This window comes from Ambystoma mexicanum, chromosome 10 (assembly GCF_040938575.1).
Source record: "Ambystoma mexicanum isolate Mex_15411 chromosome 10, UKY_AmexF1_1, whole genome shotgun sequence".
Classification (NCBI taxonomy): Eukaryota; Metazoa; Chordata; class Amphibia; order Caudata; family Ambystomatidae; genus Ambystoma; species Ambystoma mexicanum.
In genome coordinates, this window is record NC_090932.1 from 1,530,225,473 (window position 1) to 1,530,252,975 (window position 27,503).

At 47.1% G+C, this 27,503-nt stretch overlaps 1 protein-coding gene across 20 annotated transcripts in view; it reads right to left on the reverse strand.

Moving 5' to 3' along the window:
- Positions 1-27,503, reverse strand: part of CIT (citron rho-interacting serine/threonine kinase) — a 2,264,529-nt gene that overhangs the window by 1,377,142 nt on the left and 859,884 nt on the right. The gene's annotated exons all lie outside the window — the stretch shown is intronic.

Consider the following 27,503-nt stretch of genomic DNA (forward strand, 5'->3'; position numbering starts at 1 on the left):
GACACTTCAACAAAGGGAATAGTTTCTTACCTGTAACTCCATTTCTACAGCATTGGTATCTTTCATGGATTCACATGCTTAGAATATTACCAGTCGTCAGACTGGGACCCCTCGGTGCACATATATAGCCTTTTCCTACAGGAAAACTTCTGACACTTTTGTGTCCTATCTACGTCCTTTTGGGGCCCGCCTACGCATGCCCCGTAGGACGTCGCGGTATAAAAGCCCCGCCCCCGCGGCTCCCTTCAGATTTCGGCCCCTCCAAAGTAGGAAGGGTAAACCTATCAAGCATATACATTGCATCCTGGGGAGGCCGGCTGGCGCATGTGAATCCATGAAAGATACCAATGCTGGAGAAATGGAGTTACAGGTAAGAAAATATTCCCTTCTCCAGCATTGGATCTTTCATGGATGCACATGCTTAGAATAGATTGTATAGCAGTAAACTGGAAGACGGCGGTGAGAATGCAATGCAACATACACCCACAAAATATACATAATACATAGGTACACAAGAAATAAGTTTACCCATATATCTGTACCTCCATAAAGCATACGGTCACCAACAGGTAGAAAGATTCTCCACAGTGCAGAGCTTACCTTATTGAAACAGATGGCGCAGGACTGCTCTTCCCATCTGCACCTCGTCCGCATGCTGCCTCGCAAGGCAGTAGTGGCGGGTAAACGTGTGGGGCACCGACCATGCCGCAGCCTGGCATATGTCCGTTAGCGGAATTCCTTCCCATAAAGCTGCTGAAGAGGAAGTTGATCTTGTAGAATGGGCTCTAGGATGCCCTTGCAGCGGCCTTCCGGCCTTGGAGTGGCAAAACGCAATCGTCGACGAGACCCACCGAGCTAGTCCTTGCTTAGAAATTGCATTTCCTCTCGTCGACAGACCATACGCGATGAACAGTTGTCGAGTAGACCCGAGTTCTTGTGTACGATGTAGGTAAAACTTTAGGGCCCTCTTAACGTCCAAGGTATGAAGAGCTTTTTCCGCTGCCGATGATGGGGTCGCGAAGAAAGTAGGGAGGACAATGGACGAGTGTTTGTGATACACTGTAGGAACTTTCTGAACGAAAGTAGGATTAGTTGCCAGAACCACCTTGTCTTTAAAGAATCTTAGGTATCGAGGGTCTACGACCAACACTTGCAGTTCCGAGATTCTCCTAGCTGACGTGATGGCAATTAAGAACACCAACTTCCACGATATGAATTTCATGGCCGAAGTGGCCATAGGCTCAAAGGGTGGTTTCATTAAGCCTGCCAGCACTACGTTGAGACTCCATGTTGGTGGAAAACGTTTTACTGGGGGAAAAATTCGAATTAAACCCCTCATGAAGTGTTTCACTAACCTGTGGCTGAATAAAGTAGAAGACTGACTCTTCCTTGTGAACCTAGAGATGGCCGCCAGGTGCACCTTTATCGATGTGAAAGATAAACCTCCCTCTGCCAAGTGAAGAAGATAAGGCAGAACTTGCTCCGGAGTCACCTTTAACGGGTGTAGTCCTTGTTGTTCTAGACACCACTCACAGAACTTTTGCCACTTATATGTGTAAGATTTGTTGGTAGAAGGGGACCGAGCCGCTTGCAGAATTTTTGGCAATCCTCCGAAACGTCTAAGGTACCAAATTCCGAAAAGTCAGGAGCCAGGCTGTGAGGTTGAGACTGTCCGGGTCGTGATGCCACACCGTACCTTTGTCCCGGGACAGTAGGTTCGGGACCCTCGGAAACGCTATTGGTTGTTCCAGCGACAAGTGAAGCAGGTCGGAAAACCATGGTTGCCTCGGCCAGTATGGTGCTACTAGAATTACCCGGCAACTGTACCTGCGTATCCACTGCACCGTCCTCCGTATGAGGGGGAACGGAGGAAAATCATAAAGGAACTTGTCCGTCCATGGGAAGGAGAACGCCTCCCCCATGGAAGCCTCCTGAGGCCATCTGCTTGCGAATTGCTCGCATTTCTTGTTTTCCTTCGTTGCGAAGACGTCCAGTGGGGGGTGACCCCATTTCTCGAAAACTTTCGTCAGCTGAACTGTGTCCATTTCCCATTCGTGTATCTGGGCCATCCTTCTGCTGAGGAAATCCGCCTGCGAGTTCCTCACTACCGGGAGATGGTGAGCCACGATGGATATCTCGTGCTTTAATGCCCAATGCCAAACTTTCTGGACCTCCATGGAAAGGGTCCTGGATCGCGTCCCCCCCCTTGTTTTCTCAAATAAAACATGGCCGTCGTATTGTCTGCCAGCACTCGTACTCTCGATCCCTTGATGTGTGGTAAGAACGCCTTCAAGGCCCATCGCACTGCTCTGAGCTCTAACACGTTGATGTTGAGGAGTGACTGTTTGAGACCAACGACCTTGCGTTTGAAGAGTGCCCATGTGAGCTCCCCAGCCGGTCAGAGACGCATGCCTGACTATGGTTAGGTGGAACTCCGGCTCCTGTAGGGGGACACCACTGCTCAGGTTGTGGAAACTCTGCCACCACTGAAGAGCCCGAAGCAGTTTGTCATCGTCGATGATTATCTTGTCTGACCACGATCCTTGGACCTGTGTTCACCGGTCCGCCAGGAACTCCTGAACTAGCCTCATGAATAGGCGACAGTTGGCCACCAGATGGATGCAGGATGCCATGGCCCCTAGGACCGAAACGTATTTTCTCACTGAAAGTCTGGTGTTTCGCCGTTGTCGACCCGCCAGTTGGTTGAGCTTTGAGATTCTGTCGAGGGAAGGCTTCACTAGCCCCGACTGGATTTCGAACTGTGCCTCCAGGAACACCAATGTTCTCGATGGCATCAACGAGGATTTTTTGAAGTTTATGGCGAATCCCAGCTGTTGTAGAAGCTGCATGGTGGCTTGCAAACTTGTGTTGGTCGACGCTGGGGAGGATCCCCTTACCAGCCAGTCGTCGAGATATGGGTATACATGGTGGCCCTGCCTTCTTAGCCAGGCCGCTACTGGGGCCAGGCATTTCGTGAACATTCTGGGGGAGGTTTTGAGCCCAAAGGGAAGAACCGTGAACTGGTAGTGAGTCCGCCCTATCACAAACCTCAGGAACTTCCTGTGCTTCCGACGCATTGGGATATGGAAGTATGCGTCTTGCAAATCCAGGGACGCCAGAAAATCCCCTTCCTGTACGGCTCGGATCACTTCTTGGAGCGTGAGCATTTTGAATTTTTGGCTCTTTAAGGACTTGTTGAGATCGCGTAAGTCTAGAATGGGACGCCATTTTCCGTCTGGCTTTTTCACGACGAAGTATCTTGAGTAAACCCCTTGACCTTTCTGTGACGCTGGAACCAATTCTATCGCACCTTTTGCTAACATGAGTGTTACCTCCTGTTGCAGTACCCTCAGATGGGAATGAGCGACGAACGCAGGTGGAATGGGCGGAGGGCTGCGCTTGAATTGTAGAGAATGTCCGTTCCTTATTGTGTCCAGCACCCATTGATCTGTCGTTATTCGTTCCCATTCGTCGACATAGGCTGATACTCTTCCTCCCAGAACGGTGTGTTGCTCGTCATTGCTGATCTTTGTTTTGCTTCTCTCTCGAAGACAACGGATAGGATGGTCTCTTCCTGGAGGTCTGGAAGTTCCAGCGTTGGTTTGCTGCTTGAGAAGCACGCCTGTATCCCTGGGACGGGTTCGCCGACCTACTGAAGGATCTGTCTCCTGACGCAGAGAATCTGGAATTACCTGAAGCCCCTCTAAAGGGACGAAAAGACTTGTAGCTTCGGCCACTCTGGAGGGCACCCAATGAACGTGCCGTGTCAGAGTCCTCTTTCATTCACTTCAGGGCCTCATCTACTTTCTCTCTGAATAGAAGGTCTCCCTCAAAGGGCATATCTAATACTTTGTATTGTACCTCCGGCCTGAAGTAGGTACAGTTAAGCCATGACTGTCGTCGTAACACGACCCCATTATTGATTTGCTTGAAGCCCGATTCAGCGAGGTCCACCGCGATGTTTATTGGGTGATTGGAGGCTTCATCACCCTCTCGGACGAGTAACATCGCCGCCTTCCTATGCTTTTCCGGAAGATGATCCAGCAACGGAGCCAACCTGTGCCACATTTCTCTGTCGTATCTGGCTACAATAGCCAGAGAGTTTGCAGCCTTTACTGTAGTTGCTCCCACAGATAACACTTTTATGCCGAAGGCGTCCTGACGTCTTGACTCGTTTTCAGGTGGAGTCGTGCACTTGTGCTGGGCCTTAGCTTTCCTCGCCGCTGCCGCCGACACCACCGATTCAGGCGTTGGTTGTGAGGATAAGCACTTGGGGGTAGACTCTGGAGCCTTGAAGTTTTTTTCAAGGCGACCTTTTACCGCCGGTTCTGAAAAGGGGTGACGCATTGTCTGCAAACCCTCCTTCCACACATGATCTAGTATGGGTATTGAAAACACTGACCTCCTTCTCTTACTCATGTGGTCGAAAAGAAAACAGTCCTTTTTCTGTTCCTCCTGGGACAAACCGAATTCCTTACACGCCTTCTCCATCATAGAATGGAACGATGCTATATCTTCCGGGGGGGAGGGGGGGCGGCTGAGCCGGGCTCCTTGGGGTTTCTAATTCCACCTCCGATTCCCAGGCTGGATCGTTGGAGGGGGATGAGGAGATATCCGACATGGCTCCTCTGTCAAACTCCGAATCTGGCAGCTCACCTTCCTCTTGCGGTGCCTGTGGTGCTGAGACTGGCGTTCGTAAGTGAGTCGGAACGGGCCCGGCTCGTCGACAGGTGACTGTGGCGGGTTTACTTGAGGTAGTCTCTGGTCCAATGACTAATAAAGGCTGAAGTTTGGACAGAATCTCCAACGACAAAATAGATTGAGGATTGAGAAGAGAGGCAGCCGCCGGAATTCCAGATCCCCTCGTCGACGACTTGTCAACCACTCGTAGCCCAAGGTCTGCCAGGCCAGTTATTCCCCCGCTCTCGTCCTCTCCCGAGGACAGCGACACTGCCTGTTCCTGCAGTAAAGTATCCGGAGGGATCGGATCGAAAAATTCAGCCCTCCAGGCCTGTAGAACCTCTGTCGACGAGGCCACCATCGCTGTCGTTGTCGGCGGGACGGTAGATACCACGTGCGTCAGTGGGAGGGAGGAGGCCGTTGACTGGACCGCCGTCGACGACGGTGGCTTAGCAGGTGGTTTAGGCGGTGTCGCCTTTTCTGCACTTGACCTGCTTTTACCCGACTCTCGACTCGTGGTAGATCTATGGTGATCGCCCGAGGAGGATTTCGGCCTTTCCTTGTCATGCTTTTTTGACGAAGATGACGCTTTTGTAACGCTCACCTGGCTCCCACGGAGGCGCTGGTCAGGTCTGGGTTGCTGTGGCCTCTTCAAGCGTGATGCGCAGAATTCGGACCACCGATTTAACAGGACCCCCAAATCTTGCTCGTCTGGCCCGTAGGAATATCCTTCTGCAGATGAGAAAGGGGATTAACTGTCTGCTGAATAATGTGCTTGCTCCTCCCTTTCCCCCTTCGTTCTCCTCTGACTTCCTCCAAAAATCCGGTTTCAGCTCACCTTATGGTTTGGAAGGATGAACTCTCCATCCTGCTTCTGATGCAGGGGCGCGCGTTCGTCCAGTTACTTCACTGGTTTTCAGAATGGCGCTGGCAAATCCACTTGACTTTACCGAGCAATACGCCGTAAGTATGAAGATGCAAAAGTTCAAGTGTGAGCCTCCTTTTACGTTGTCTTTTTCTGTCCTTTATTTCAGGTGCAAAACAAAGGCGATGCGTTGAGGGGTTAAATTGCCGGGGTAAAATCAGGTGAGTCAGTGATGAGGGCGACCCCTCTAAATGTCTTTATAATTCCCCAGTAATGTCTTTTGTCCTTTCCCCATAGGGGCAGGGGTGCGGTACCTGCCAGAGATGTGGCGCCGACCAGAGATGTGGAATGGCTCACCAAGAATAGCCGGTAAGTAATATGGCTGAAAATCCGGCTTTCCTCTTGTGTTCCCTGGCTCACCTTTTGTCTCTTCTTCTCTCCCTTAAGTGCGGTGCAGAGATGTGGCGACCGGCACTGAGAGCCGCGATGGAGCCGGGCGGCGTCTCGGGAACAGGTGAGTGAAGCGCGGCGCTGCAGCGAGCAACGCGGTGCTTTTAAATGGAAGTCTTCCTTCAAGAATGCTGGCGTGAAGATTCCGGATGCAGGTAAGAAGGTTGAAATAGTTCTTGGTTTTCACCTTTCTCTTCTCTTATTCCCTTACAGGTGTTCCAGGTTCGAGGCGGGCGTGGCTGGAGTCCAGGTGCAGGAGCAGACACGGTGAGCGTTCAGCTGCTGGGATGCAGAACAACGCGAAGCACATGTGGCTGTCTGGGTGTGGCTTAAATAGCCTTGGAAGAAGTTCCAGGTGAGTATTCTTCCACAGCCCCACCCAAGTAACAAAATAGTTCCTTCAGAAAAATAGTCCCTCCTAAGCCTCATTTGGCTTGGTCCTTCATGCAGCATGGTCTGCATCAGGTGAGTGTGCAGCATGGTCTGCTTCAGGTAAGTGCACCAAACGCTTCCCTTTGTGAGCCTGGCGCCTATGGCGCCAGGACTGATGTCCAACATGAGCCTGGCGCCAACGGCGCCAGGACAGAGTCCAAAGAGCCCCTATAAAGGGCCGCTGGACTTTTACCCGGGGGCGTGATGCCTGCTCCCGGGGGTGCTGGGCCTGGCCTGGTGCTCCGGGGATAGGCATCATGACAGCACTCCCCCCCCCCCCCCCCCAAGGGTTTCGGTTTGTTCGGGAAATTCCGATGGAACCTTTTTACTAGCTGAGGTGCATGTACGTGGTCGCTGGGTTCCCAAGATCTTTCCTGAGGCCCGTACCCCTTCCAATCAATTAGATAGAAAAGTTTTGATTTTGAGATCTTAGAGTCCAAAATGGTCTTCACCTCGAATTCAGGCTCCCCATCTATCTGGATTGGTTCGGGTGACTTTATTAATCTGGTTCCTGGTTGCACTGGTTTCAAAAACGACACATGAAAGACGGGATGAATCTGCATGTTAGCTGGTAGATCTAGTTTGACTGCCACTGGGTTAATTATAGCTTTGATCGAGTAAGGGCCTAAATACCTTGGATTAAAAGTCCGAGGTCCCTTGAGTGATAAGTGTTTGGTAGCCAACCATACTTGATCCCCTATTTGGTATGGAGGCGCCTCCTTGCGATGCAGATCCGCATTCTTTTTGTATTTCGCTTTCGCATGTTGTAAGTGTGCAGTAGCATCCTTGAAGGCTTGAGTAATCGTAGAATGCAAATGGTCGACTGCGGGCATTTCGAGGCTCAAAGGTGAGTCCAGGTCTGAAGTACGAGGGTGATGTCCATATAGGGTATAAAAGGGGCTCTGACCAGTTCCAGAGTGTATCGATTTATTGTATGCATATTCAGCCACCCATAAAATGTCCTTCCAATTACCCTTCGATTGGTGCACCATACATCGTAGATATTGTTCAAGGGTCTGGTTCGTTCTCTCCGTCTGACCATCGGTCTGTGGGTGGTGACTGGTTGAGAGTCTTACGTCGATTTGTGCCAGTTGACAACACTTTTTACAAAAACGAGCAATGAACTGGCTTCCCCGATCGGAGATTAGTATGGACGGGAATCCATGCAGACGGATGACATTTTCGAGGAATTCCTTGGCAAGAACAAAAGCTGAAGGTAATCCTTTCAACGGAATAAAATGGGCCATCTTGGAAAATAAATCCACCACAACCAGAATAGTATTGTATCCATTACAAGAGGGCAGGTCCGTGATAAAATCTAGTGACAAGGTGTGCCAAGGTGCTGGTGGAATGTCTAAGGGTTGAAGAAGACCGGCGGATTTTGTTTTTTGACCTTTGTTTTGGGTGCAAACTCCACAGGACATCACGAAAGATATAATATCCTTTCGCCAGGACGGCCACCAGAATTGTCGTTTAATTTTTTCCTCTGTTTTGGCAATACCAGGATGTCCTTCCATTAGAGTATCGTGATGACGGGAAATAACCAGTTCTTGCAATTCCTTTTCTGGCAAAAATAAACGTCCTTGGAAGTAAGGTAAGCCATCGTTGATTGAAAAGGCAGACCCCCTTTTGATCCAAATCCTGCAAGGCTGAAAAGTCCAGGAATAGTTTTACCCGTGCTTGAATGTCTTCAAGGGTTTGTAAAGCGGTTATCCCCAAGATTCTTTGTTCGGGAATTATCGGCACAGGTTCTGAGTTTGTGTCCATTTCTCCCATTCCAATTCGAGATAGCGCGTCCGCTTTGCCATTCTTACAGCCAGGACGGTAGGTGAGTACAAAATCGAACTCAGCAAAGAATAAAGCCCATCGGAGCTGTCGTGAAGACTGAGCCTTGGCAGTTTTTAAATATTGTAAATTTCGGTGATCAATGATCACGGTGATGGTATGCCTGGCACCAAGAAGATAATGCCGCCAAGCCTTAAAGGCGGACTTAATGGCTAATAATTCCTTATCAGTGATTGCATAATTTATCTCCGGCGGCGAGAACTTTCTGGACCAAAATGCTACGGGATGCAGTTGGTTGGTTTCGGGGTCTCTCTGAGACAGGACAGCTCCCATGGCTAAGCTGGATGCATCGGTTTCAACTATATATGGGAGATCAGGACGCGGATGTTTCAAAATAGGTGCGGACGTAAATTTAGCTTTTAATTCCTGAAAGGCCTGTACAGCTTCCTCGGTCCATTCAAAACGTTTATTCTTCCGCAAGAGTGCAGTGATGGGTTGCACCACCCGTGAAAATTCTGGGATAAACCTGCGATAAAAATTGGCAAAACCAAGCATGCTTTGGACACCTTTCACCGAACTAGGTGATGGCCATTTGAGGATGGCATCCACTTTCCGTGAGTCCATTCGGACCCCTTTAGGTGTCAGGATGAATCCAAGAAATTCAACCTCGGTGGTATGGAAAACGCATTTTTCCAGCTTTGCAAACAGTTTGTGCTGGCGCAATTTCTCAAGGACGGCCCCAACATGTTTTCTGTGATCAGATTCCGAAGAGGAGTACACCAGAATGTCATCGATATACACGACAACACAGATGTCGATGAGTTCCTGAAGGACATAGTTCATGAAGAATTGGAAGGCAGCAGGCGCGTTACACAACCCGAAAGGCATCACCTGGTATTCGAATAGTCCATATTTTGTACGGAAGGCCGTTTTCCATTCGTCGCCTTCTTTAACTCGTACCAGATGATAAGCCCCCCGGAGATCTAACTTGGTGTATATGCAAGCGTCCTTCACCTGGTCAAGGAGTTCAGGGATCAAAGGCAGAGGGTAACGATTTTTAACAGTTATCTGGTTCAATGCGCGGTAATCGATACAAGTTCTAAGGTCGCCTTCTTTTTTTGGCACGAAGAACAAAGCCGAGAATGCCGGAGACTTTGATGGGCGAATGAAACCATTGGCTAGGTATTGATCTAAATATTGTCTCAAATGCAGATTCTCCGGCTCAGTAAGGGCATAAATCCTGCTACAACGGGGTTGTGCACCGTGCACCAGATCGATTTGGCAATCGTACGATCTGTGAGGAGGTAACATGTTGGCCTGTTCCTTTTGGAAGACGTCCTGGAAGTCTTGGTATTCCGGAGGTAGTTGCATGGAGACAGAGGTTACTGATGCTAGACTGACCTTCAGATTTTCTGGGTAGCAGGTTCGTGCACACTCTGGAAAGGTTATTCTCTTCGCTCGCCAATCAATTTGAGGATTATGTGTCTCTAACCAAGGGATTCCGAGTATAACCTGAAACTGTGGAGCCTTGATTACATCAAACACAAATGCCCCCCGATGGCCGTCCGGACCTACAAGTGTTACCTCAGCTGTGGAATGTGTTACCGGTCCCGAAGCAATTTCGGTTCCATCGACTGTGGTGATGACATCTTTGCTGGTTTTAGGACGCAGGGGGAGGTTAATCCTGGAGACCAATTCACGGTCCACGTAGTTTCCTATAGCCCCACTATCGATGTATGCCTTTATTGCATGCAACCGCTTAGGCTGTTCTGGATCTACGAGGACCATTGGCACAGTGAAATGCGAGGTCTGAGAGTTTGTTTTCAACCTCGGCAAGCGGACCCCTACGCTTGTTGGGCGGGGTCGTTTCCCGATACAGAGGTTTCATGGATTTTTTCAGCGGCTCCTACCACCTTTCTGGGTGGCCTTGCCGGGCAATCTTGTAGAAAGTGTCCAGAGGATCCACAATAAAGACATAAGTGCATCTGCCGTCTTCTTTCAAGTTCCTTTTGCGTTAAAGGTCCTTTAACTCTTCCGATTTGCATTGGCTCTGAGGCTTCAGCCCCCTTGAGGTTAGCGTGGGTCTTGACTAACACCCGGGTCTCAAACTTGGACCGATCTGCTTTTCTGTTTTGCAGTCTGTGATCCAATTGGACCACTAAGTCTACATATTCAGAGCACTCTTGGGCGGATTTACAACTTGGGCCAGGACATCTTTAAGTTCTCCGCGTAGACCTCGATAAAATAACGTGATTCTTTTATCCTCTGGCCACCCAGTTTCCACAATTAGTCTATTAAAGGTTGCAATGTAGGAAAGGAGGTCTTGATTGCCTTGTCGCAGAGATAGAAGTTCGTCATCTAGAGCCTGCCCCTGGGAGTGACGAGCAAATAACCTTTCCATGCTTGCTTGAAATCTTTGAAAATCACGAAGAATCGGGTCATCTTGAGTTACCAGTGGAACTGACCAATCGGCAGCACTGCCGCTGAGATATGACAATACAAAGGCTACCTTGGTCTGGTCATTAGGGAAGGAAAATGCAAACGACACTGATTCATGAATACGGCGAATCGTTTGGGGTCCCCAGCAAAGCGTTCGGGTGGGTCCAGCGGCATGTTTCCAGGTAGATTAATCTGCACCGGGTTACTGGAAAGCACAGGAGCGTGGTTCCCCCCCGGAACCGGGTAAAGGAGTTTGTCCAGCTTGACCTTGCAAAAGCTGTCTAGCTAGGTCATCAGCTCTTTCCTTTGTTACAATCACTTCCCTCCTGAGAGCATTAGTCTCTTGACGAGCGGTGTGTACTTCGGCCCATAATTCCCCCAGTAGTTGGGCCAACTGGTCAGTCTCGGAAGTTTCCATAGCGCCTGGGTGGGAATTTGTAGGATGGCTTCGCGTTCTGTAACGCTCACCTGGCTCCCACGGAGGCGCTGGTCTGGTCTGGGTTGCTGTGGCCTCTTCAAGCATGATGCGCAGAATTCGGACCACCGATTGAACAGGACCGCCAAATCTTGCTTGTCTGGCCCGTAGGAATATCATTCTGCAGATGAGAAAGGGGATTAACTGTCTGCTGAATAATGTGCTTGCTCCCCTCTTTCCCCCTTCGTTCTCCTCTGACTTCCTCCAAAACCCCCGGTTTAAGTTCACCTTATGGTTTGGAAGGATGAACTCTCCATCCTGCTTCTGATGCAGGGGCGCGCGTTCGTCCAGTTACTTCACTGGTTTTCAGAATGGCGCTGGCAAATCCACTTGACTTTACTGAGCGATACGCCGTAAGTATGAAGATGCAAAAGTTCAAGTGTGAGCCTCCTTTTATGTTGTCTTTTTCTGTCCTTTATTTCAGGTGCAGAACAAAGGCGATGCGTTGAGGGGTTAAATTGCCAGGGTAAAATCAGGTGAGTCAGTGATGAGGGCGACCCCTCTAAATGTCTTTATAATTCCCCAGTAATGTCTTTGGTCCTTTCCCCGTAGGGGCCGGGGTGCGGTACCTGCCAGAGATGTGGCGCCGACCAGAGATGTGGAATGGCTCACCAAGAATAGCCGGTAAGTAATATGGCTTAAAATCCGCCTTTCCTCTTGTGTTCCCTGGCTCACCTTTTGTCTCTTCTTCTCTCCCTTAGGTGCGGTGCAGAGATGTGGCGACCGGCACTGAGAGCCGCGATGGAGCCGGGCGGCGTCTCAGGAACAGGTGAGTGAAGCGCGGCGCTGCAGCGAGCAACGCGGTGCTTTTAAATGGAAGTCTTCCTTCAGGAATGCTGGCGTGAATATTCCGGATGCAGGTAAGAAGGTTGAAATAGTTCTTGGTTTTCACCTTTCTCTTCTCTTATTCCCTTACAGGTGTTCCAGGTTTGAGGCGGGCGTGGCCGGAGTCCAGGTGCAGGAGCAGACACGGTGAGCGTTCAGCTGCTGGGATGCAGAACAACGCGAAGCATGTGTGGCTGTCTGGGTGTGGCTTAAATAGCCTTGGAAGAAGTTCCAGGTGAGTATTGTTCCACAGCCCCACCCAAGTAACAAAATAGTTCCTTCAGAAAAATAGTCCCTCCTAAGCCTCATTTGGCTTGGTTCTTCATGCAGCATGGTCTGTATCAGGTGAGTGTGCAGCATGGTCTGCTTCAGTTAAGTGCACCAAACACTTCCCTCTATGAGCCTGGCGCCTATGGCGCCAGGACTGATGTCCAACATGAGCCTGGCGCCAACGGCGCCAGGACAGAGTCCAAAGAGCCCCTATAAAGAACCGCTGGGCTTTTACCCGGGGGCGTGATGCCTGCTCCCGGGGGTGCTGGGCCTGGCCTGGTGCTCCGGGGGTAGGCATCATGACAGCTTTTCTCGTCGAAGATTCTTTAGCTGAATGACTCCGCGATGACTCTTTCTCCGTCGGTCGAGATTTCTTCGCCGGTGGTTCCGACGATACAGCGCGGTGTGATGTTTTTTCCGATTGTGTGGAGCCTACCTCAGAAGGGGGGGTATGCCCCCGCTCCATCATTCAACCATGCCACCAGCCGTCGATTGCGGTCTTTGAGGGTCTTTTAAGAAAACCCTTTGCATATGTCACAGTTATCAGCCGAGTGAGGAGGGTGGAGACAGTATATACAATCCATATGTCCATCCCCCTCGTAAACTTTTTTCAAGCCGCACGTCGCGCACAGGCGGAACAGCGCCTTTCCCGACATGAAGGAAAAATTCTCCTAACTCCAACTTCAAGTACACAACCTTGTACAAAATAGTAAGACGACGCGAGGAGATCCCACTACTTTGGAGACGGTTGAAATCTGAAGGCAGCCACGGGGGCGGGGCTTTTATAACGCAACGTCCTACGGGGCATGCGTAGGCGGGCCCCAAAAGGACGTAGATAGGACACAAAAGTGTCAGAAGTTTTCCTACAGGAAAAGGCTATATATGTGTACCGAGGGGTCCCAGTCGGACGACAGGGAATATTCTAAGCATGTGAATCCATGAAAGATCCAATGCTGGAGAAATACACTTCTCATTCATCAATAGCATAGTCATGTGCCTTAGGAATACCATCCTCAGGACCTTCATATGTAACACAGTCGTGCACCTCGTCATCATCAGGAATGGGTTCAGTCAAAAAGGTAGCACAGTTTACTGTCTTGCAATGAACAATGTGAATAGATGGGCTTGAGAGGATCACTTCATAGTCTTCACTCAAAGTCCTGCCACTACCACCTCAAAAACCTTAGGCGCATCTTTCCATATCTCTCATTCCCTAACAGAGTCTCCGCGGTCCAATCAATCGTCATATCACGACTGGACTATGGTAACCCCCTGTACCTCGGAATTCATGCCTACCAACTGAATAAACTACAAAGAGCACAAAACGCAGCAGCCAAAGTGCTTCTTGCGCTCGGTCCAAAGGACCACGTATCCCCAGCCCTTAAGACACTGCACTGGCTTCCGGTAGCCCGCAGGGTGGCTTTCAAAACCCTATGCCTCACCCATCGAGCTCTACACAAAACTGGACCCCATTATCTTCAAAAAAAGCTAATACCCTATCACCCTACCCGCACCCTCAGATCAAGCTCAGCCGGCCTCCTAGTAATTCCTAAAACAAACTCAGTCAGGTTAGGCGGAGCATCTTTCTCAGCCCTAGCCCCAACCCTGTGGAACTCGCTCCCACCCCACATCCGCCTAACTCAGGACTTAACGGCCTTCCGCAAACTACTGAAAACCTGGCTCTTTCCCTAAAACCCAACCATCTGATGCGGATGCCGGTATGGAGCAGATAGCAGTGTGATGCGGATGCCTGTGTGGTGCGGATGCCTGTGTAGAGCGGATGCCTGCATGAAGCCGACGCCTGTGTAGAGCAGACCGGACGAGCGTGCAGACCTGATGAACGCATAGACAGACTGGAGTGCATTCGCGGGGACGACGGGAGTACATGCATTTGGAATACATGAGAGCATGCACGAAGCACACTGAAAATGAGGGATTGACTAGAGCACGCAAGACGAACTATGCACGCGCGAATGTGTTCATGACTGCTTCAACTGCATGACGTACATAATATGCATTGATATGCGTAAATTTGAATGAACATATATCATACCCACCCCACGCCTACTCTCCTCTTTACACCACCACTCAAATAGAACACAGGGATACTATGACACCATTCGGTATAACTGTTCTCATATCAACATCCACCGCTCACTCCCCAGCACTCTAACTAACCACCGCTGGTTTAACACCCCCAGCCTGGCGTTTCTCCTCAGGCCTAACGCAGCCACTCTGGAGCGGGATAAATTCTGCCAGAACGTACACATTCTCCTGACTCTCAACCACAACACCTACCGCTAAGAAGCAGCTACCACATCAACTCGCACCAGCTGCACACATACCTGTGCGCACACGCACCTTTTGACTCTCCTCACCCTCTCTACTGACTCGAACCTCGGTTCCCAAGGGCGTTCAACCTACCAGCGCCTTCAGACCATACCAATGGTATATAAGGCGCTATACAAATGCAAAATAACAATAACAATATGCAGAGGCTCTTTGGGTGGTCAAAGTGGATTTGGACATCTAGCATCACAAATACTGCATGCTCCACGTACAATGTTAACGCGCACCCCATAACAATAGTTGCAGACTTCTCTATAGCGAAGGCAGCAGCAGCCAACGCTTGTTCACATGGGAACGTTCCCTGCATGAAAGAATATAACATATGAAAGTAGTAAAGAATACAGATTCTGGTTTTCCAATTGGGTTTAGATCATTTCATTAGGAGTGTAATTAGGTATGTCGACACGTGTGTCAACAAATTCGGGTCCTCATCAAGGCAATAGTAAATTTTCGGATTGACAATTTGGGAGGATCTGGGTTAGTGTTTCATTAATCCTTGATAGGTTTGGGAGGGTGACTGCCCTATTCTGTCCCTGCTGCGTGGCAATGGAACGGGGCCCCGTTGGGCTTGGGATGGCTGACCTTTCGGCTCTTTCACAGTGCATCAGGGTCATTGCGACTCTGCTGCTCGTTGACTAACCGGATACACCAAACGTGGCAATTCTAAAATTAACTATCGCCATGATAATGACCCAGATGGGTCGAAACACGTGTCGGCAAACCTAATTACACTGTTAAATAATATAAACCCAACTTGAAAAACACAATCTGTATTCTTTTGAGCGCAAGTATCCAGGTTCCACTACCCATTAGCCAATACACAAGGTGAGGGCAACACCTCCCCCCTCCCGTAACCTTCCTGCAGATTTGCAGTTCTCTGAAATAAATATAATACGCAAGAATCAGCCCAGTGCTGCTTAAGTTGATTCAGCTTCTAGTGCTCAACCCTTTGTCTACCCATATGTCCAAAATAGGTAGAGAAATTGGTGAGTTAACCACTCAGCCTGGATATATGGTCTTAACCTGTAAGACAGGTTAGAATTCCTGTAGTGTCAAATTGGCCCCTAACCTGTCCAGGATCAATAAATTCACCATCATTAAATTGGGCAATAGTGACACATTATTACAGTACTTAGAAGCAGGAGGAATCTGGAATGAATCACTACGTAAAGGGTTAGCATTATTTATTAAGACGAGAGATATTCTGCTTTGCTCTTAAATGCACTTGCCAAGCGAGTAAAACAGCTCAACAATTTAAGCAATTGCTTCAGGAATCTGTGTGCAAACTGCAGTAAAATGTTTAAATTCCAACAGTGCCATCCCAGTCCATAAAGGTTGATAAAATGAGTACCATTCATTTAGGAAGTAACCCCGAAAAAGCTGGAAAACATCACATAATATAAGCGACATTGGAAGATGGGGGATTGTGGGATTACTTGGTATATACAAATGTTATGATGTTGGGCTTCACAAACATCTAACAGTTTTAGGCATAGTTAGCCATCGCAGAGCTAATGATGCACATGTTCTGCAAACAAGGAAGGGTTGTGGTCTGCAGAGTACGAACCTGAGGAAAGCTGGGAGCTATGAGAGCCTGGTTAGCACGACACAAACAGCTACCAGAAGCTCCTTTGGCTTCCCACGGTCACTGAAGCTGAAAAAACACACACATGTGATTTTAACTTTGTTTGTTTGCGACAATCTATAAGTAAGCATTAGGATACCTCTTTACAAAATGTAAAACATAAAGGGCCATAAATAATGAACAAAATAATATGTTTCTATCTTATGTGGAAGTTAGATTTGCGGGACGCTATGTAATAGCTCCTCGTTCCCCAGTGGTAGCTCATGGTCACTGGTTAGTGCTGGATACAGTGAGGAGTCAGGAATGAAACTCAGACACAAGTTAGACATGGTTTTGGTTAAAGACGTATTGATAATAGAATGGGGGTTGGGAAGATGCTGCTTTGTCCCCGCACTGGAGGTGTTTCCCTACCTAAACTCAAAACTAAGGTTATGTCGGTATCAGAATACCCAAAACAAAACCATCCTGTGTGCAAAGTACTATTCTGACTCTCACATTCTGCATAAATTCATTTAAAAGTGAAAAGGATAAGGTCTTTTGCCTTCAGTGTTTTTAGAAATGTTCAAATGGGCAAAGAAATAAGTAAGTCTCTCAAGGATATTACTCCTTACTCCAGAGGGTGTCTCCCTTACCCTGAATCCTCCTTCACATTTATATATATATACATACATACATATATATACATACATATATACATACATATATATATATACATATATACACACACACACATATATCAGTTCCAGTCTTCCCTCTGGAGCAATACCAAAAATCATATACAGTTATCTTTGGTCCTTGAGTTGTCAGGATACCCGGTGTACTCTCCTGCCAAAATTACTCTTATGTTCATACACCTGTAGTTGCCTGGTCTATTCTTTTGCCAGGGCTTCTTATATTCATATACTTGTAATTGCACACTATACTCTCCTGCCAAGACTACTTCTATTCACACACTTGTAGTTGCCAGGTATAGTATCCTGCTACGGCATCTTGTATTCACACACTTGTAATTGTCTGCTATGCTCTCCTGCCAGGGCTTCTTGTATTCATACACTTGTAGTTGCCCAGTATACTCACCTGCCAGGGATTCTTCACAATCTGAGGTGATAGTTCAAGGCAATGTTAAACAGTGACCTCTAAAGCAGGTCTATTAAGCTGCTTGCTTGTGCTATTAACTGGCAGCCTGAGAGTGCTAACAAGGGAGGCTGACAGAGAACAATTTACTTAACGATGAACAGCCCACAGGAACAGCTGGAGCAGAGTAGTCATCAGTTGTCAAGACTACTGATTATAAACCACAGAAACCAACACCTTTCTATGTTATGTTTGAGTCGATGTTGTGAATATAACTGAACTAAAGACAGCTATGAGTGGAGGGTAGAATCTAGGAATCCAAGTCAGATGAGATTGGGGGGTAGGGATGAAGCTATCAAATAAGGATATCACCATAAACCATTTGGAAGAGGAAAGTTTACAAACCTCTCTGGAATTGGATACATTTTAAGGCTCTGTATTCCTAGTACAAAGTCCCCTTTCCTGTCTAATGATGAAAGTCCATCCCGTGTGGACAGGACCAGAGGGAGCCTTTTGCAATGCAAAAACGAACTTCCCCTTTAAATGTAAAGCATGAAAGAGCGTGCCTTGGTGTGCCCGCATCTGACTCCTCCCCACCAGCCTCGCTCTTTGAGTACTAACAACTAACCAATTCACGAGGGATGCAGGGTAGATCGTATGGAGCAAAGAGCACTATGGACAAAGGGTACAGTAGTCATTAAGATGAATGCATGTTTCTTACTCCTATGATCCGTCTGCTTTACTTTATCCTGATGGGAGATTTCAAAGCAAGAAAAAGCTTTAGGCAGGAGGAGAATCACAATGACTAGCAAAACCATTCTGTACAACAGCCTGTTCATATCTAGCATCGGATCTGGAGCTAGTGTCAAGACAATAGTGCTTGCAGAATGCCAAAGGAGTCAAGCAAGTGGCAGCCCTGTGGTTGATGTTCCAAGGAATGTTATGCTGGAAAGAGGCAATGATGGCATGAGCATACATGCCCTTTGGAGCAGCACGCTATTAAAAGACATAGCATTGATTGATGCCCGACACCAGCAACCTCGCTATGGTGGCCTTGGCGGCATGGGAGCCCAGATGCCTGCATCAAATGCTGTCAAATAATGCTTTGGATATACTGAACTGCTTAGTTTGTATGCATGTAGTACTTCAGAGCCCTCCTAACAGAAGGGGAATGAAAAACCAGGTCAGCCAGTGGCTCGGAAGAAAAGTCAGCGAGATCACCTAATCGTTAATGTGGAACAAAGAGACCACCTTGGTAAGAAGAGCTGAGTGGGTTCTTTGAACCACCTAGTCTTTGTGGAACACTATATACGTCTCTGAAGCGGAGAATACGTGAATTTCGCCAATCCTTTGTGCCGATGTAAGGGCCACTACAGAGCCATCTTTCCAAGTAAGGAACTTCAAATCCATGGAAGCTACAACTCAAAGGGCTCATGAGCCAAGACACCAAAACAATGTTTAAATACCAAATGCAATTACATTTTCCTTTGGCCACATCCTGCTTTGCCAGAGGACCCTGTGCACCATCTGAGAAGTCCTGCCTACAAAACAAAGCTCGCTGGGCCTACAACACTCAGGACTCTGCCTGTGTTAGGGACATTAGGGGTCATATGGGAAGAGTTAGGCTAAGAACTAGGATACACAGTCAGCAGGGCGCAAAAGCTGGAGGGTTGTGGTATTATGTGCAATACAAAATGGTTATCTTTTTTCCTTAATGCTTTTTCTCAGAGATCAGCAGAGTTGTGCACTCAGGATGGTGGATTGGGCTTGGACCCAGTCCAAGATGGTGGATTCCCTCAGCAGTTATCTAAAGAGAATATTGAGAGCAGATTGTCCTGGCAGTCAATTCTAAACTGCCTTTCATATTTTTTCTTAGAGTAAACAGTCATGTTTTGATTAGCTGCTTTTAGGCCCACCCTTTTATTTCATAGGAAGCCTGAACAAGAAGCAAGTTTGAAGTCGCCAGCTGTCTTCAGTAAACTGGTGGGAGCGCAGCTTGTTGGTGAGCTAACGGCAAATTTAAGGATATGTTTAAAGCTTCGAGCTGTGAAGTTAGTCAGAAAGCAGTGCATGAGGAAATCAGTTATTTTCTATGTTTTATTAAGTTTCACATTACAAAACAAGCTCTTGAACTGCTCCGGTTTATCAATGTAGAGCAATCAGTATACACGCGACCTGCGTGCAATATAAATGCTTCAGTTTGTGTGTTGTGTGAACTATGGGAGGGGCAGTGTGCAGTCAAGTTTACCACTGTCACTTTCCGTATGTTTTAAATGTGACAGAGGTGCCGCTGGTAATGCACCGCTGTATTTTTGGATGCTTGCAGGGGTGTTACTAGCTTCCAATTTCACGAAAAACGATTTCGATGATAAGGAATGCAAGTACCTGAATAAACACTTGCACGAGGGCCACAACCAAGTGACCGTGTTAGCGTTTCCGAAAGCAGTTCAACTCCGAAGGCTCCATTGAAAGAAGATCTGCTGGTGACGCATTACATGCGATCGTAGTGCCGGTCACCATTTTTGTTTGCAAGATGGGAAACGTAGTTAGTGATGCACATCTTAGGTAGTTAGTAGTTTTAGACTGAAAATACTGATTTTTTCTCTGTTTATTCCATTCTAAAAAAAGAAAAAGGACTTACCAATTTGAAAAACTAGCAGAAGAAATCAAGTTTTTAGCAACATCTCTTTGGTTCCCACGTTACAGCAGCAAAGGGTAACTCGTTTAGAACCAAAGAGATTGTTCGAGTTCATTGATAAGATTTAAGAAAAGAAAACAAGAAACACAAAAAGATTAAAAGTGGAGTTAGAGAAAAAGCAATTAATTATTCAAAGAAATCCAGAATAAAAAGAGAAAGTTAAGAATGTAAATAATAATAATTTCCTCTCATCTAGTGGCGGGTCACAGGTACATTGCAGTTTTTTTAGAGTTGAATTGCGTGAGTTAGTCAGAATTGAATGTGCAACTATGTTAGCCAACTTTAATTCCCATGCAGGTTGTTGAACAAAAAGCGAGAAGAGCTCCTGTGTTTATTGTTTTGTCCCATTTCCCCTTAACCCCACCCCCACCTGATCTGACCAACACTGTAATTTTAAAGTGCGGCATATAACAGCTGGAGAGGGAGTGTGGGGTTCAGCAGCTCCTATGGAATGCAAAGCAGGACCATGAGCCTGCAAGTGTCGGAGCCATCAGGATCACTGTGACTGGCTCCAAGCGAGACATGTGACATCCTGCCTCCCTTATTCATTCTCCTTTGTTATTCCAGCCCGGGATCTGTAGCCTAGGGCCAAACTCTGCAAAGGCCAGTTCACAGTTTGGGACTGTTCGGGCTGGTAAGGAAATAGGGCCTGAACACCAGCTGAAGCCAGGACTTCACCAGGCTCAACCTTTACCAGACTTCTGCTTCCAGGCATAGGGATCCTTCCACCCAGCCCTACAGATAAGGGGGTGTATCAGCCACTTTTACTCCCTAGAAATATGCAAATACTCTCAAAAAATAAATCCAGGGAGTAAAAATACTCAAATAATAGGAAACAGACATATAGGACCTTGTGCTCCTGCTTTCACCCACATAGCTCCATGGATATAATTGGACCAGTTTTGTATGTAGTAGCACAGGAAGAAACTGCTATTGTTACTGCCTAAATGGAAGAAGTAGACCTGTATATTTTAATGTTTATGAATAACTATGTAAAGCAATGATTATTTCAAAAACTCCTGTTTTCAGTTAAAACATTTTTACTTGCTTATAAAATACCCCTATTGTGAACTGGACCTACGGTTTTACGCCCTAAAAATCATTTTATTCCCCATTTTAAAAAATGTAAGTAAAATACACCCACTTCAAAATATTATCTGGAGCAGTGCTTCCACCCATAGAGTATCCATTCACCACGGAGCATCAGTTTCCTTAAAGGAAGGAACACTGCCGTTTTAGGTCCGTTAACTATCTTGTGGTTACCTATACTCCTATTCTAGCCCAATTCAGAACCTCCACCTGCTTCTTCTCAGCCAGCTTCCCCCCCCCCTTCCCTTTACGCTCACCCATCTACCTTCCCTGTCTCTTGGTCTGCACACTTTCTTCATAGTCTTAACTTGCCTATTTCTTCTACTTTTCATAATGCATTGTGATTTTGCTCCATTCCTCCTCCTACTCATTTTCCTCCTTCCCTTCTCTCTTAGCCTTCAGCCTCAGCTTGGTGTAACTCCTGTATGCGTCTCAGGTCCACCCCTCTTTTTCCCCCCTAACTCCCTGAAACACACCACTCAAATAAGATGCCCTTGTGATCCCAGACTAGTCAACCCATCTATCCCCCATGCCTACCGCACAACTGCTCCTCTCAACCGCCTCCCATCACTCCAAGCTATTAATCATCTTGCTAGCGGTAAGGCCCCTGGTCCGAAAATTATTCCAGGCAAAGTCTTAAAGTATGCACGCGAGTTGTGGTTGTGGCTATTGAAAGCAGTCTGCCCATGTTTTGTGAAATCCAGGGACTATCTCTCATCATGGTCCAACTCATATCATACCCATCTATAAAAAAGGCCCCACTCATGAGATACGCTCATATAGACCAATCAGCCTCAGACATTGATTGCATGATATTTTCCCACATAATCTTATCTATTTGTATTTGTATTTATTAGGCTTATATAGCGCTTTAGACCAAAGCGTGGCACATATAACAACAGGATACAAATAACATAATAATAGCTGTAACAATAGAAGCATTACTAACTTGAATCAGTCAACAAAACAGTATGTAGAGCAATGAGAAAGAGGGAAGGGGAATCAATCTATGTAGAAGAGGGAGGGAGGTGGGAGGAGGACGGAAAGGAAGGGGTGGGGATGGGATGGGGGAAATAGTGGGAGAGGCTTAAGGAGGGAAGAGGGAAAGAGTGGGAGAAGGGGAGCAAGAAAAGGGGGAGGGGGATCATGGCGGGGAATGGAGAAGGAGAGACTTAAGAGAAGTGCGGAAAGAGGAAAAGGTAGGAATAGAGCAGATTGCGAGGGGTAAGGAGTTCCAGTGGAGGGGGGCCAGGAGTTGGAAGGATCGGAAACGGGAGGAGGCAAAAGGGGAGGGAAGAACAGTGAAGAGGAAGTGGTCAGCAGAACGAAGGGAACGAGAGGGAGCGTAGACAGAGAAGGGAAGAAAGATAAGGGGGAGCAAGATCGTGCAGAGATTTAAAGACTAGGCAGAGAAAATGAAATTTAAGTTGAGAGTGAAATGGGAGCCAGCCAATGGAGGATAGAGAAGCAGAGATGGAGTCTCGTGGGGAGAGGAGACGGAGGGTACAGATGGCAGAGTGATAGATAGATTTGAGGGGGGCAAGATGTGAAGCAGGAAGACCAAAAAGTAAGGAGGAGCAGTAGAAGAGGTGAGAGAAGAAAAGGGAGGAGATTAAAAGTTTAGTAGCATGGAATGTAAGGGAGGAGGGAACTTTGCGAATGTTATAGAGGTGGTAGCGACAGGCGCGAGAGGCGAGTGAGATGTGATGGGAAAAAGTGAGAGAAGAGTCGAAGTGAAAGCCTAAGTTGCGAGCGTGGGGGGAGAAAGTAAGATTAGAGGGAGGAAAATGGATGAAAGGAGGAGGAAAGGGAGGGGGTAGGGAGTTGGAAGGGAAGAAAACAAATTCAGTTTTGTCAGAATTAAGGAAAAGAAAGCGAGAAGACATCCAGTTTTTAATAGCAGTAAGACAAGAGGAAAGTTTAAGGTGGAGATCAGGAGAGAAGGAAGAAAAGGAAAGAAAGAGCTGCATGTCATCGGCATAGAAATGGTGAGAAATGCCAAATGAGGAGATAACAGGGGCAAGGAGGGAGGTGTAAAGAGAGAATGGGAAAGGACCAAGCACTGAGCCTTGGGGAACTCCGTATTCGAGAGGGTGGGTAGGAGAAGAGTGGCCTCCCCAGGAAACAGTAAAAGAGCAGAGGAGAGGTAAGAGGATAGCCAGTTGAGTACAGAACCTTTGAAACCAAAGGAGGAGAGAGTGTTGAGAAGAAGGGGGTGATAAACAGTGTCGAAGGCAGCAGAGAGATCAAGAAGAATAAGGACAGAGGATTGCTTAGCGTGACGGGCAGAGAGGGGGGAGTTAAGGATGTAAGTGAGGGCAGTTTCAGGAGAGTTTGGGGCAAAAGCTAGATTGAGAAGGGGGAAGGAGAGAGAGATTAGTGACGAAGGTTGAGAGCTGTGAGTAGGCAAGGCGCTCAAGAAGTTTAGAGAGGAATGGGAGAAGAGAGATAGGACGGAAGTTAGAGGTGAGCAGGGGATCAGCAGAAGGTTTCTTCAGAATCGGAATGATAGTGGCATGCTTGAAAGCAGAGAGGAAGGTGGCTGAGGAAAGGCAGGTGTTGAAGGAGGAGGTTAGGTAGGGAATACGAAGAGGGTAGATTTTAGGAATAAGAAGGGAGGAGACAGGGTCAGATGGAGCAGAGGAGGGGTGGGTTTTGGAGAGGAGGATAGAAACTTCAGAAGGGGAAACTGGGGAGAATACAGTCATGCAAGTACAGGGTGAGGAGGGAGAGGGGGAAGTGGGGGAGAAGGACGAGGAAATGATTTTTTGCCGAAGAGCAAGAATCTTGGAGGAGAAGAAGTTTGCGAAGTCAGAAGGAGAGAGGGTGGAGGAGGTTGAGGGATCAGGGGTTGGGGGAGAGAGAAGACGAGAGAGAATTTGGAAGATGCGGCGGGGGTCGGAGGCTTGGGAATGAAAAAGGTTAGAGTAGTAGGAGCGTTTAGCTGAGGAGAGGCAGGAGACAGAGGGAGTGATAAGAGAAGTAGGAGGATTTGTTGGAAAGTGAAGGAGATTTGAGCCAGTCTCTCTCAAGACGTCGAAGGAGACGTCGCATGGAGAGGAGAGCCAAGGTTGAGAGGGTTTCCGGGTTGGACAGAAGAAGGAAATGGGGTGGAGTATTTCAAGAGAGGAGGAGATAGAAGAGGAGAGAGTAGAAAGTGCGTCATTGGCAGATATTGAAGAGAAGTCATGGAGAGAGGGGAGAGAAGAGCAAGTTTCAAGAAAGAGGGAGGGATCAAAGTTACGAAGATTGCGACGTGAGAAAATAGAAGGGGACAGCATGGGGGAGAATGAAGGGGAAGGGGGAAGGGAGAAGGAGAGTAAAGCATGATCGGAGAGATGGAGAGGAAGTGTAGAGACAGTAAATGAGGGGTAGGAAGAATTAAAGATAAGGTCAAGAGTGGAGCCAGAGGAGTGGGGAGGAGATGAAAGAAGAGGGGAAAGAAGGTAGGAGTCGAGGATGGACGAAAGGGGAGAGGATTGCGGGAGAGGAGGGAGGTGAAGATTGAAGTTGCCGAGAACAGTAAGGGGGGAGCAAGAGGGAGAGATGAGAGAGAGGAGGTGATCGAGGTCATCACAGAAGGTAGAGAGAGGGCCAGGTGGGAGATATATGATTAGAAAGGAGATGAGGTGAGGAGAAGGATTTGTAGAGAAACTCAAACGAGGTGAAAGAAGGAAGGGATGGAGGAGAGGTATTTGGGGTTGAAGAGGAGGACAATACCTCCGCCACGACCAGTAGCACGAGAGATATGAGAGGAGGAGGATGAGGAACTAAACAGTTACTGTTTAGTTATCTAAACAGGAAAACTAAAACTAAAACTTATATAAGTTATATAAATTATATATATATATTATATATATATTAATATGTATTATATATATTAATATTATATATATTAATATATTATATTAATATATATATAAGTTATTAAACTATAACTTTCCTGTTATCTAAACAGGAAAACGAAAACTAAACGTTTATCTGAACTAAACAGTTGGCTAGAAGCATATTTCATCCTAGATTGGGCAAATGGTAGCTTTAGACCGGAGCTCTCCACCATGGATCAGGTTTTTGTGTTTTCGCTCCTGTCCACCAAATATGGCATGGCCAAAAAAATGCAGCTATACATAGTCTTTCTGTACTTCTCATAAGCCTCAGATATGGCGATCAGAGAAAGGCTTTGGGTCAAAATGGCCAACATGAGAATCAGCAGCACACTCCTTAATATTATTAAGTCTCTTTATTTTAACACATCTGTCCAGATTAGGGGTAGCCCACAAGGCCAGCTGAAAAAACAGCCAGAGCAGTTAAACAGGACTGCATGCTTAGACCGATCTTATTCTGTTTATACATCACCGATATGCCCAAGTGCGTGGAAGAGGCCTCTAAGGATGTTTCTGCCATTAATGGCAAGCCTGTACTAATGTTATTATATGCCGGCGACTTAGTGCTATTTGCAAGAACCCTGAAAGCCCTTAGAAACCAATTTCAAGCAGTAGCTATCGACTGTAAAAAAACAATCTCCTCATCCTCAACAAGTCAAAAACAAAAGTAATCATTCTTAACAAACACAATAATAAGAAAGGAAAATACAGTGTTGGTATGGAGGTTGAATTCAATGAGGTAGCGAATCGCTTTATATACCTGGGGATGGTTTTAACGCCAAATCTCTCCTGGAAAAAACACACTGAACATACAAGGAAAGCGGCAGAAGCACCAAGTAAAGTTAGGAGGCACAGTTGCCTATGAAGCTGTGAACTGGGGCATGGGCAAGAAAGTTACCAGAGTTGGCAAATGTGAGCGTCAATTCTGGATACAGCCATTCTACCTCCTGAGAGGCTTCCTGAATGCTGCCCTACTAACCGATGTGGGCTTTTGTAGTCAACAAAGGCGGTTGATGGATTCACCAGCCAGGTATGCAATAAAAAGAACCAACTCGCAGAAAGAGTTAGTGGACTTGGCATGGCGAGAACAAGTTGCCCAAGATTTTGTTTCCACCTCTAGGAACCAGTTGGAAAAAGAACTGACGCCATTGGGTCTAGGATACATACTGGATCCACTTGACTGCCCCAATGACTCATATGGGTAGATGAAAAATAAGCTAAAAAACTGGGCAAGAACAAGAAGTATTAATGAAGAGGGTTTGCAGCAACTAGCCTGTTTGGGCTGGACAGGAAAGGACCAACCTGATCTGTCAGCCATGGCAACTCCACAAGTCAGACGCCTATTTGCACTAGCTAGAACAGATACCCTCCCACTGGTCAAAATTGGAAAGAAAATTGGAAAGAAATGGAACTCATCCAGTGCAATATGTAAAATGTGCAGGGAGGAGGATGAAAATATGCAACACTTCCTTCTCACATGTCCAGCATATGATGACCGAAGATCAATATGCATCAAACCCATACTTACTGAAGGAAGGTCTTGCAGAGAGTCCGATTGCAACCATGTTCCTTCTCCTAGGGGATTTTTAAATACACATCTTATCACTTTTAAAGTTTTACCTTTGTACTGTATATTGTTGGAATGTGCATAATTATTTTAAACTTTGCTGCCAAAAAAGGCAAAATCATCCAAAAGCGGGAATACAATCGATAGATATCACTCGGCTTCTGGAATGCACAATCCATCTTCAAAAAGTCTTCCTACATCACTCACAACTGACATCACCCTCAACTTTCACAGAAACCTGGATCTCCCCTCATTACTTGGCTACACTAGCAGATATCCCCATTGACTCTGCTACCTTCTCCCACATCTGTTTGGGAGGGCGGCAGTGTGGGGTTCCTTACAAATAAGGACCTCAACACAGCCCTTCTACACCCTCTGACATCAAAGCTTCCTATTTTGAATATGCCACTATTCAACTCCTCCCTCCCACTCCTCACTTTTCTGGCTCTCCATCGACTCCCTGGTGCTCTCAACTCCTTCCATGATCTGACCCTTCTCCTTGAGTCACTTCCTACCGACATCCTCTTTGTCATGCTGGGGGAACTTTAACCTTTGCACGCCTTGTGGAGCCACCTGCCTTGAACTTACATCCCTCCTATCTGACCACTCCCTCCACAACGAGAATGCCCAGTCTGGGAACTCTTGACCTGTTCTTTCCTCTCTAATTCACTCTCCTTCTCGGACCTCCCCATTGACCCTTCTCCCTTTGATCACTTCATTGCTCACTTTAAAACCTTAGTCCCGCCACCTTCTACTCTAATCTCCCCTCTTAAATCTCTAAAAGGAAATTCAGGAAGGATTCTCTTTCCCCTTACCTTGATGATGCGAGTACCGCTCTCCTGTCCCTTACTCCTATCAAAAGAAACACGCCCTGTGACATACGTTGCTGGTGCAAATTACTGTTACCGTCCCTACTCCTAGCCTACAAAAATTCTCTTGCTGCCCTAACCTCTGCCGAATCCTCCTACTTCACAAACCTAATGTGCTCCCTTTGCAATTACCCCGGCTAACTTTCCTCTACCCCCCAATCTTTGGT